Consider the following 10,013-nt stretch of genomic DNA (forward strand, 5'->3'; position numbering starts at 1 on the left):
AGTCGTTCTCATTAAAGGGTAACAGGCATCCTTTCCTTCTTCCTTATTAGTATTACACTAATATTAAAATTATTATTACTACTATTCTTAGTTTTACTCATTGCCAAATTCTTGTTCTAGACAACCAATTATTGAGAGCAATGACTATGATTAACTTTTTTTTCCATTTTTTTTCCTTTAGCACCTAATATTGCATACAAGACATAGCTGACTGGCATTCGATGACTGTTGAATAAAGACATTAATGATGGAAAGACAAAATACAGATGTCTTTGCAAAGGTGCAGCTTAAGGGCTTATAGGCACCTATAAATCAGTGTGATTAGTGCTTTAGTAGAGATCTGCACAGGGGGTTGTCAGATCACAGAAGATAATTAATTAACCAAGGTAAGTTAGGAAGCAAGACACTCAGAGAAGACACAGCATATTTGGAGAGTAATAAAATAGAACTGCTAAAAATGAGTAATATAACCATTGAAATTTAAACAGAGAAAAAGCAATTTAAATGTTAAACAGAAGATGAAGTATAGCTAAAGAAAAACTTAATAACCCATAATATTCTTGAAATTAATTTAACAAATGTTTATTGTGATGCTACTATGTGCAAAGGATTATTCTAGGCACCAGGGTTACATTAGCTAACAAAGCAAAGTCTCCCATCATGTTTCTAATACAAATGGAGGAAGCAGATAATAATCCAAAACCACCAGAAAATATTTATAAACATAACATAGAAATACGCACAATAACAAGGAGTTAAAAGGGTAAGGAGGAAATGCCAGCCTGCTGGTGTTGGGGGTATTAACAACATATTATATAAAAGTTAATAAGCAAAAGCCTCTATAAGAATATGACTTTCGAGCAGAGAGTTACAGGAAGTGAGGGATCAAATGACTCAGATATCTGGGGGAAACAGATTCTCAGAAGGAAATTACAGATGCAAAGATCTTGAAGCAAGAATGAATTCTGGCACAGAGAGGAAAAAATATTCACTCAGAAATATGCCCAGAGTGGTGGTTACAAGGGCGTGTTGCCCTTGGTCTGCTAATCTCCTTCTATGCATGGTAGATAATTCTTGTCTCATGATTGTCTTTGCTGAAACTGGTTTTTTTCTTTCATTAGAAGGGTTGGACCAAACTTGGTTTCTGCTTATGTAGTTGTTTAGCTCACTTTCAATGTACATATTTATAGATATATTTTATTGAGGCTTTGCAAAATGGCTGCTTCTCATGGCTTTTTTTTCTGGGGACTGCCTTTTCTTTCCAGGTGGCTCCCCACCTTTCTGATAATGTCTTTATGATATGAGTTCTATGTTATTTGTCCATTTGCCTCTCTTGCGCGTGATCATGTTTCTACCATATTTAGGATGTTGTTTTCCCTTTGCACTCTCTGTTATTGTACTAATAAAGGAAGAGGAGAGAGATCATCTTTCATAGAAAGAGCACTTTTCTCATTAGGGCAGCATCATGATGCTTGTGTATTAAGACTTCATGGCTTAACTGCTTTGTGCCTTCTGCCCAGGGATGATAGTGCCATATCCAGCCAATCTGAATATGTGACCCTATCGGCAGACATATCTCTCTTGTGGCAATGGAGTCATCTTGTACAATAAGTTGCTACCATTGAGCATTAAACTCATCAGTGTTTTTTTTTCATCAAATGAAAAAAAAAATGCCCAGGACATTCTCTATAACAAAGACCTACTATCCTGGGAAAAAGACTTCTCAGAGCTTTATTACACCCAACAGGAGCAGTGTTTACCCAACTTCATTCCCATCTAGCAATTCTGTCTCACCTGAAAGGGGAGAACAAAACTAGGAAATACTGGTGTAGATCACAGCCCAGGAACACAGGTCTAGTAAAGGACTAAGATCCCATCATAAGATTATAGAAGGATTCCTTTAACATACTTGCTACCACCACATCAACAGGGTACTAGTGTATATAGTAATAGTGAGTAATAGTGGAGAACAGTTAAAAAAACTGCAAGGCACAGACTCTATTTACATATGAGTTTTTAGGGAAGCCCAAAGACAGTAGAGAATAAAAAAACAGAATCTCATAGAATGTGAAGTCTCTGGAACATATGGCTAAAGCAAATATTGAACACAGTACAACTCCTAGCCAAAATAACATAAAACCTCACACAAATGGCCATATACCTCCGTTCTTATTATCTAATACATCATGTAAGTCTTTCAACAATAAAACATTTCAACAAAAGTAAAACATGTTAAAGGACAAGAAAAATCAGTTCAATATTTAAAAATACCATTTACAACAGCACCAAATACACAGAGAAGCTACATGTGGAAAACTACCAAACTTCGATGAAAGAGATCAGTGCAGATCTAATAAATGGAGGGATATTTTATATAAATATTCCACCAGATTCAATATTGTTGGATGTCAGTTCTTCCCAATTTTTTCTATAGAGTCAATGCAATCCCAACAAAAATTCCAGCAGGCTATTTATAAATATTCACGAACTGATTCTAAAGTTTACATGGAAAATCAAAAGACCTAGAACAACCAACCTAATACTGAGGGACTTAACACTAGCTGATTTCAGGACCTACTCTAAAGCTACAATAATCAAAAGAGATTGGTATCAATAACAACAACCAAAAATAGGCACATAGCTGGGCGTGGTGGCACACGCCTGTAGTCCCAGCTACTCGGGAGGCTGAGGCAGGAGAATTGCTTCAACCCAGGAGGCAGAGGTTGCAGGTTGCAGTGAGCCAAATTCAAGCCACTGCACTCCAGCCTGGGTGACAGAGGGAGAGTCCGTCATAAATAAATAAATAAATAAATAAATAAATAAATAAATAAATGCCCATAGATAAATCAATGAGAATAAAACCCCAGAAATATACCAAAATGAATGTGCTCAACTGATATTTGAAGAAAGAGCAAAAGCAATTCAACCAAGAAAAGATAGCATGTTCAGATAATTAAATGTCCGTATGAAAAAGGGGAGAGGGACATCCAGACACAGACTATACACTTTTCACAAAATTTAGCTCAAAATACCTTGCAGACCTAAATGTTAAACTATAAAGCTTCTAGAAGAAAACAAGAAAATATCTCAGTGACATTGGTTTTGGCAATTTTTAAGAATAACACAAAAGGCACAATTTGTGAAAGAACTAAAAACAGATTTAATTAAAGTAAATTTTGCTTTATGAAAGACATTGTTAAGAGAACAAAAAGATAAGACTAGAAAAAAATATTTGGAAAATACAGATCTGATGAAGAATGTGTATCTGAAATATACAAACACTTAAAACTCAAAAATAAAAAAGCAAGCAACCCAATTTAAAAATGGGGAAGAAATCCAGAGGCACTGCATTAAAAAAGATAAACAGATGGAAAATAAGGATATAAAAGAATACTCAACATCATTTTCCATTAGGGAATTGCAAATTAAAATAATAATGACATGCCAGTACACACCTATTAGAATGGCTAAATTCCAAAAAACTGACGATACAACATACTGGCCAAGATATCGAGTGACAGAAATTGTCATTTATTGCTGGTGGGAAAGAAAAATCATACTGCTACTTTGGAAGACATTTTGACAATCTCTTTCAAAGTTAAACAAATCTTACTATATATCCAGTAATTTTTTCCTAGACATTTATGCAACTGATTTAAAACCTAAGTCTACAGAAAAACATGGACATGAATGATTTTAAGTTTTGTTTTCATAATCACCAAAATCTAGAAGCACTCAAAATGGCCTGCAATAGGAGAACGGATAAACTATGGTACAGCCATGTATTGGAATATTATTTGACAATAAAAATAAATTAGCTATGAAGCCACAAAAATACATAAATGAACCTTAAATATGTATTGTTAACTGGAAAAAAAAGCCCATCTGAAAGGACTACATACTGCATGATTCCATTTATATGACACTCTGGTAAAGGCAAAACTATAGAGACTGTCACAATATCAGTGATTTCCTGGGGCTGGAGGAGAAAAGGGTAGGGCTAAAGAAAGGACAGGTGATCTCCTATAGTGGAAAAATTATTTTGTATTATATTGTAATTGTAAATATATAACTATGCATTTGTCAAAACTCACAGAGATTTCCAGGACAAAGAATGAATGTTAATATATGCAAATTTAAAAAATCATTTAGCAGGTAAGAGGATCTCAGGATGGAATGCAGAATGTGACAAAACAATCTAATTGTGCTACAAAGATATTAACTCAATTGAATGGAAGAAAGGTTTTGGAAATGAGTGGACTGTAAGACTCAAGGCAAAAGGAGCTACACTTCAGTGCTACACTTGAGTTAATAATTTTTTTTTCCCATAATGGCACAGATGAACAATTTTGAAATCACTCTGCATGTATACTGAAAAGTAAGTAAACAGATAACACGTGATTGAAACCAAGTTCTCATTGCTGGAGTGGGAATTTTCAGACATGCAAGGAGAGGAGACTAGTATGGTTCATGTGGTAATGGATTAAAGTTTGAAATATCACTATGATCTCATTCTTAGCAATATAGATGCAAATGGTTACATATAGAAATATGTATAGATAAGATGTACATGGGTTACATGTGCTGGTTAATTTTATGTGTCAGCTTGACTGGACTAAGGAATGTCCAGAGAGCAGGTAAAATGTTATTTCTGAGTGTGTCTGTGAGTGTTTCTAGAAGAGATTACCATTTGAATCATAGACTGAGTACAGAACGTCACCCTCACTATTGTAGGTGAACATCATCCAGTTGGGTGAGGACCTGAATAGACAAAAAAGCCAAGGGAAGGGTTTTTTGAGCTGAGACTTTCATCTTCTTCTGCACTCTGACATTGGTGTTGCTGGTTCTTGAGCTTTCAGATTTTCATCAGATTTTTACACCTGTGGGCCCCAGTTCTCAGGTCTTTGGGCTGAATCACACTACCCACTTTCCTTGTTCTCCAGTTTAGAGATGGCAGACTGTGGCACATCTTAGCCTCTATAACTATGTGAACCAATTTCTATAATAAATCTCCTCGTATATACATGTGTATGTGTATGTGTATATGTATGTATGTGTATGTATCCTGTTGGTTCTGAAGAACCCTGACTAATACAGTATACATAAATATATTTCATACTCTGTTAGCTAAGAGGGCCTAGAAGCATCAATACCCTAGTAGCAACAACTGCCTAGGTTTTGGTGTCTAATTCCATTCCCCAATAAAAGGAACAAGGAGCTTGGATCATCTTGTGCAGACAATAAGCTCGAACAGAACAAAGCAAAATGAAACAAAACCCCACAATGTTGGGGATTTTCCAAAAGGACATAGGAACCAACTGAAAGAGCTCTAGTGGCCAAAATGAGAACATTTTGAGCAATGAAGTGTTATTGGATTACAACCCAAAGTATAAAATAAACATCCTTGAGTTGTCACTGACATAAATAAATGTGAGGAGAAATAAATAAATGAGAGAATAAATATATTTCTGGTACAAAAGAATTTTAAACAATTTATGTAGATGTAACACACTCAAGGATGAATCATAGCTTTTTATTCCACAAGGGGGAGCTGTGCCTAGTAACTTCCTTCAAAGGGTACAGTATAAAAAGAGGGAAAAGGAAAAGAGAAATTTTACAGTGGAGAAAACTAACAAATGCTACCTCAGTCAGGAGTTCAAGATTAATAACAGAGATTCATCATGTTGGTAGTATATACCCTTGGTATGGTATGGTGAAGATGGCACTCTGTCAGCCTCCTCCCCAAAACCCATAACCCTGGTTTAATCATAAGAAAAACTTCAGAGCAATTCCAATAGAAGGGCATTCTACAAAATACCTAACCAATATTCCTCAAAACTGTTAAGGTCATCAAAAACAAGGCAAGTCTGAGAAACTGTCATAGCCAAGAGAAGCCAAAGGAAACACGACAACTCAATGTAATGTGGTATCTTTCATGGGATGCTGGATAAGGAAAATGACATTAGTAAAAACTAAGGGAATCTAAATAAAATGTATGCTTCAGTTAATCCTAATATATTAATATTGCCTCATAAATTGTAACAAACACACCAAACTAATGTAAGATATTGATAGGGAAAACTGTGTGGGGTTGTATGGGGTATAGGTATATGGGAACTCCCTAAACTATCTTCCCAATGTTTCTGTAAATCTAAAACTATTTTTAAAAGTAAAGTTTATTAAAATTTTTAAAAACATAGTGTGAAATCTTATTTGTATAAGGACATGTTAATTATGGAATGAAATAGCATGCATAATATTGGTTTGGCTCTGTGTCCCCACCCAAGTCTCATCTGGAATTGCAATCCCCAGATGGTGGGGGTGGGCGGACAGGGTGGGAGGTGATTGGATCACAGGGGCAGTATCCTCCATGCTGTTCTCATGACAGTGAGTGAGCTCTCACAAGGTCTGATAGTTTAACAGTGTGTGCCAATTCCTTCCTTGCTCTGCCATGATAAGATGTGCTTGCTTCACCTTTGCCTTCCACCATGGTTTAAGTCTCCTGAGGCCTCCCAACCATGCTACTGCACAGTCTGCAGAAGTGTGAGTCAATTAAATCTCTTCTCTTCATAAATTACCCAGTCTCAGGTAGTTATTTATAGCAGTGTGAGAACAGACTAAAAACAATGCATAAATTTAAAAAATTAAGCAAGGGGAACACACCTGAGACTACAGGTGGGCATTGGGTGTTGTAATCCAAATGGTGTAATCTGAGCAGGCCTCTTTGAAAAGCTGACATTTGAATTGTGGCTTAAAGGAGGTAAGGAGGTGAAGACAGGAGACACAGTAGATATCTGGTGGAAGTATGTTTCTAGGAGAGAGAAATATGGGTGGGAATGCCTAGAAATGGGTGGTGTTTGGCATCCTCAGAGAGAAGTGAGAAGGTTATAGAGGGAACAAGGTAGCAGGACATGAGGTCACTCAAAACAATTGATTGTGGATGCACAGATCTTGGAAGACCTCTTATTTTTACTCTGAAAAAAAACAAATAGGACCCTTTGATTTGGCTCATTTTATTTATTTTTTGAGACAAAGTCTTGCTCTGTCACCCAGGCTGGAGTGCAGTGGTACAATCTTGACTCACTGCAGCCTGGAACTCCCAGGCTCAAGTGATCCTCCCACTTCAGCCTTCTGAGTTGCTGGGACTATAAGTGTGTGTCACATGCCTGCTTTTAAAAATTTTTTTATAGAGATAGTGTCTCCCTATATTGTCTACGTTGGTCTTAAACTTCTGGGCTCAAGTTTTCTTTATGCCTTGGCCTCCCAAAGTGCTGGGATTTCAGGCATGAGCCACTATGCCTGACATATTTTATTTTAACAAGGGGGATATTTAGGAAACATCATGAAAAAAAATCATGTAAGAGAGGGTGAGAAAGAGAGAAAGTCTATGTTCATATCTCTCATATTGAGAGATATGTGTCTCTAAAGAGCTATGGCACTGTGATCTTTATCCACATGAAATAAATATAGACAAATTAAATTCAAGTAACTAGTGTGAGTCATCTAACTTCAGTGGGGAGGCAGGCAATCCCTTTAACCTTACTGATAGTAACAATGTCTTCTAGCGAATGAAGAAGAGGGTTCTCTGTAGAATCTCTGGGAGTCAGCAGTGATGCCCACCTTTGGCTTAGCAACCACAGAGTATCCCACTGGCACTCAGCCTCCAGTAGCTGTTTTAGAGTCCTCCATTGCCACGGGGATAAATCAAACTTCCCTCTCCAGCGGAAAGGCTAGGGACCAAAACTAGACTTGTGGAATGAGGTTGCCCTTAGGATGCTTTCAATTATCTTGAGGAAAGGCATCCTTTGAAGGAAAGAAAGGTATTCTCACTAGAGGAGAGAGGAGAATTTGGTAAAATAGCTTCAAATTTAAAATAAGTACAATGTTATTTTTATCACAAACTAATGACCCAGGTTATATAATTGTATTTCGGCGTAAGCTTCCCAAGCATATATGGTCTTCGCATCTTACAAAATACTCTCATTATCTATGTTGGAGGATAAGGTGTTTTTGTTTGTTTGTTTGTTTTGACGGAGTCTTACTCTGTCACCAGGCTGGAGTGCAGTAGTGTGATCTCGGCTCACTGCAACCTCTGCCTCCCGGGTTCAAGTGATTCTCCTGCCTCAGCCTCCTGAGTAACTAGGACTACAGGCACTCACCACCATGCCCAGCTATTTTTTGTGCTTTTAGTAGAGATGGGGTTTCACTATGTTGGCCAGGATGGTCTCAATCTCTTGACCTTGTGATCCGCCTGCCTTGGCCTCCCATCGTGCTGGTGTGAGCCACCGTGCCCGGCCGGGATAAAGTTTAAAGGACAGTAGAAATGGTAAATACAATGAAGGGCTCCTAATCAAAGTGCTGTCTTTCTATCCCACTGAGTTTCAATCACAATCTGCGTGAGAATTCTTGGTTTGCCCAATTGCTTCCCCTGTACAATTCTTTTATAATGGAGAACAGTTTACTCAGGTAGTCCAGAATTATAGTGGTTAAGAAACCAGACTGGAAAGCCAAAGAATATACATGGATGAATAAATGGGTGGATGGATGGGTGGATGGATGGATGGATGGCTGAAAAGGAACAAAAGAAAGAAGAAAGGAAGGAGGGAAGGAAGGAAAGAAGGAAGGAAGGAAAGAAGGAAGGAAAGGAAGGAAGGAAGGAAGGAAGGGGAAGGGAGGGTGGAGGGAGGAAGGAAGGAAGGGGAAGGCAAGGGAAGGAAAGGAAGGAAGGAAGGGGAAGGGGAAGGGGAAGGGAAGGAAAGGAAGGAAGAAAGGAAGGAAGGGGAAGAGAAGGGGAAGGAAGGAAGGGGAAGAGAAGGGAAGGGAAGGAAGGAAAGGAAGGAAGGAAGGATTATTAATACATAGAAGTATATCTCACCTCTGTTATTTTTGCAATATATTCCCAGTTTTGTATGTAATTTACTGGAAAGAAGAGAAGGTGGTAAACTGCAGAGAACCATTAAAATATATTTAATACCTTTAATGTCAGTACCAACAAAAATTATGAAACCATTTCACTTTAAAGCGGGTTTGCATGAGGAATTTTTGTCAGAAGTATGTAATCAGATAATTTATCCCAAAGTAGAAAAATTCTGCATCCCTAAGACGGCACTGCTACAAATTAGGATATGGGGAAGAAAAAAGATTTTATTATGAATAACAATAACGACTTGACAACAAGAATTGTTTGCAATCATTTAAAAGGCAATCCATTTAAAGTACATTGAAAGCTGCCCTTACTCAAGTGCTGGGTCAAGAACAGAGAAACCAGGGATATCCTAGCCTGGGAGGCTGTTTCATGAAATTGTGACAAGGTATTTCTGCTAGGCAGGCATAGCCTTGACAGGCACATGTTGGTTCATGGAGTGTGGAATGGATTTCATCACATGTGTCCACTAGGCTGAACACCCTTGAATACAGGACCTGAATATTACAAGACCAAAAATTGGGTGAAGAGAGAATGCTCCTCCTGCTTTGCTCTCAGTAATAATTAGGTGAAATTCCTCGGAGCCACCACAGTAGCGCTGAACCGGAGCACTAGGTGTGAAAGTTAAAAAACTCTCCAGAAACTTAAAAAAAAAAATAATCTTACACATAAACAATGTAAGCTAACTGGCATATACAGAAAAGAGAGGAAAGGGGATTCTGGCTATCATTTAACTTTTGTAATTAGATGCCATTTTCACTGACATCCAGCTTCTGGTGGCAGACGTGGTACAAACTCTTAGTATACACCTTGCAGAGTTATAACCAAATGTTGTATTTTATATCTATGCCACGTAATCAAGAGACATTAAGAGGAAATAATTATTGAAGCTGCATAGGCAGGAGAAATGTGTTTTCCTCTTGTCCATACTCAGTAAAGCATTAACAGAATATTAGTACTTATATTTAGGTTTTCATGACAGTGAACCTAGAAGTCACTAGAGACAACTGCTAGGTTACTCTCTCTAGAATGTCACTGATTAGAGAACTAAGTGTTAACCTCTTTCTAAATATATGTTATTTTGTTTGTT

Source organism: Pan troglodytes, chromosome 10 (genome assembly GCF_028858775.2).
Source record: "Pan troglodytes isolate AG18354 chromosome 10, NHGRI_mPanTro3-v2.0_pri, whole genome shotgun sequence".
In the NCBI taxonomy this organism is placed as follows: Eukaryota; Metazoa; Chordata; class Mammalia; order Primates; family Hominidae; genus Pan; species Pan troglodytes.